The following is a 2,986-nucleotide window of genomic DNA, read 5'->3' as shown; positions in this document are numbered from 1 at the left end:
CTTATTCTATCATAAATATAAAATATACACAAATGTTTTTTTTTTTATTTCATAATAATTATATTGTCTAAATTTGTTGCAGGTATTAAAGAAGTATCAATTCATAAACTAATGAAATTATAACTGTTATATATTAATTGTATTGATTCTTTTACAGATTGAAGGTGTATATTCTACAGCTGTATAGTTATTAATGCTTGTTATATATTGCATGTTGCATGTTATATACTCTCTATAACAAGCTAATGCTGAGAGGTAGAGATATATTTTTGTATTTTATATTAATATATATTTTTATAGATTATAATTTATAAAAATATTTTCTAATATATTTTTATGTGATATATTTATCACACATTTAAAAATCAAATTTTAAAAGTAAATACATTTTAAATGAAAAAAATATATCTCTATTAAGGCGGGATAATTAAATTATTCAATGATTAAAACTCTTATAATCTATACCACTTATATAAAAATTGGTTAATTTTAACTTCTTTATTAATTACCAATTAGATTTTAAGAGTTTTAATTATATAATCTGAAATTGTATAATTTAGTTATCATGGTCTCAACCCCATATAAATAAATGATTAACATACATCCAAAGTTATATTTCTTAAGCATTAATACTGTATTATTTTGGAGTCAACAGGAACTTCTTTGGGAACCATCAACCTGTTTGATCTTCTCATTTCGATGACTAAAAACTTCTTCTTGTCTTTGCTTCTCTATAGACCACCTAGCTTGTGATTTGTTTAATCAGGGTGAGTTTAGATTTATCTTGGTTATTTTAATTATTTATAGTATTTGTTTAAACCATTTAAATTAAAGTTGACATTTATATGCAGCTAAATTAAATTAAAATTCATTGTTGAAGCCCGAGAAATATTTGGTTTTATATTATATTTATCAGTGTGTTACATGTTTTAGCAAACTGCCATTGTCAAATACTTTATTACAGGAATATGTAGATCTGCTTGAATAATTTTATTCTCACAACACATTACACGACAAACAACATTTACACATGACACGTATGACATAAAAATAAATAGTTTTAGTTTGATAGGCCTTGTAATATGCTGATGATGGTTATTTTTGGAACTAAGAAAGATAATGTAAAACTAGATATTTTATAAATTTTATTATGTTTCTCAAAAATGTTGAAGAACATGTTATATTCCAAAATGGATATGCAAGTCTTGAGTTTGTTAACATTAAGTAAATCTAAGGCCTAAAAGACCTTAAATAATTGCAGTACCCTACGGAATCATATGGGAACATTTTTATGTTATATTGTTCCAATGCTAAGGGTTTATAAAATAGGTATAGGTATATAGATAGTAGAACTAAAAAATTCGTTTGAAACATTTATTCATTCTTTGGTTAAAATTTTACCTGGCTAAAATTTCTCAGTTTAGGACAATATATGTTAGTGATCTAAAAACATTCAATTATTTTAATCAGCTCTATGCTTATCGATTTATTATGTTATATATGTAGTCAATTAAGTCACTACCCTAAACTGTATATCTGGTATTGTGCTCACTCAATCCACTATGAACTCAGAGACTATTTTGCTAATGACACTATAGATTAAATAGCAAAGATTATAGGCTAATAGGACATTTGAATCCTAACTTTCAGCTAAACATATTCTCATTAAATAAAGAGATTCATACACAGAGATTAGGCCTAGGTAGTACAGTGATATTTGAAAAACTATCAAAGACTAAGATCATTGTTACTATTGATTCAGACTTAAAAAAAAAACTACTTAAACCCATTTTCTTGTTTTTGTACATCTCTAATCATTGTGGGTTTGTACAGGAAATAGTACTGGACCAGGATGAAGAGAAACCTGCCAAGCTCTACGGATTGTTGATCTCTCCTCGACTGCTACCTACTCAACCCTTGGATTATTTGACTCCAGTTGTCCACTTGTAACCCAGAAGAATTATATCTAGGAACAGACCTGTGGATCTACATTATGACCATGATAAGTCCTAGACCTAACATTTTTTAACAATATTTTTGTTCATATATTGTACATTTAATAGAAACAAATAAATATTCTTATTCTTGTTTAAGCTATTTTCTTTTTCATATTTACTTTTTACTTATTTTTTCCTAAAAAAAATGAACTTTCACATGAATACAGTGTTTGGGCTATTTCAAGAAAACTATAATAATTTTTCTATTATCTTTGCTATAGACAAGGTGTTGTAAATAAAAAGTTTCACTTAACAGCTGTTTACTTTCATATCAGCATAGTTTTCATTTCACATCAGCATAGTTTTTTTCCTATCCACACAGGTAACGGACCAATGAGGTTCAAGTATTGAGAGAAAAGAATTAAAATTGTAATGCTTTGAACCACTTTGAACACCAACTAATCAGCTAATCAGTTGACCAATTTAATTGTTGATCCGACTAATGATACTTGCATAAAATTATGACACTAGCCTGAATCATATACTAATAACTTAAACATCTTATTAGGATACTTATTGACAGTTCCATTTTGAATAATAAAATAAACATGTTTGCTATGAGTCCATCTAACTAAATTTACAATTGAAGTTATGTTTGGAGGCTTGTTCTAGGCTTACTTGGGAAACATTATGTAATATTATAGTAACCCCTATATCAGCTATGAATTAGTTTGTTAATTAGTATATGATTTAAAAATGTATGTTTTCTTTTCTGAGTTTGTTTAGCTCTTCTACCTGATTGATTTTTATAATTGAGGTCTTAAATTACAGTATACACAGATTTCAAACTAAGCATCGGCATATATATCTACAGTCTCACTTGGCTTATACAGCTTATACATAAACAAAATTTGCTCCCCATGTATTTCTTAAGACTTTTTAGTTGTATAGGCTATGTTATAGAATATTGAAAAAAATATTTTACTGTGAAACTTTTCAAATTTATGTAAAATAATTAACGATTCAAGATTAAATAGAAAACTTCTGAT

General features: G+C 26.7%; 1 long non-coding RNA gene across 1 annotated transcript; it reads left to right on the top strand.

Annotated features, from left to right (window-relative positions):
- Positions 1–484: 484 nt before the first annotated feature.
- LOC128982688 (uncharacterized) lies at positions 485–2,088 on the top strand. Its single transcript, XR_008489712.1, has 2 exons — positions 485–767; positions 1,834–2,088. It is a non-coding gene; the product is annotated as an uncharacterized LOC128982688 (long non-coding RNA).
- The last annotated feature ends 898 nt before the right edge of the window (positions 2,089–2,986 follow it).

This window comes from Macrosteles quadrilineatus, unplaced genomic scaffold (genome assembly GCF_028750875.1).
Source record: "Macrosteles quadrilineatus isolate MER2022 unplaced genomic scaffold, UCM_ALF_1.0 Scaffold_979__1_contigs__length_23983, whole genome shotgun sequence".
Taxonomy (NCBI): Eukaryota; Metazoa; Arthropoda; class Insecta; order Hemiptera; family Cicadellidae; genus Macrosteles; species Macrosteles quadrilineatus.
This window is presented reverse-complemented; position numbering and strand designations above follow the sequence as displayed.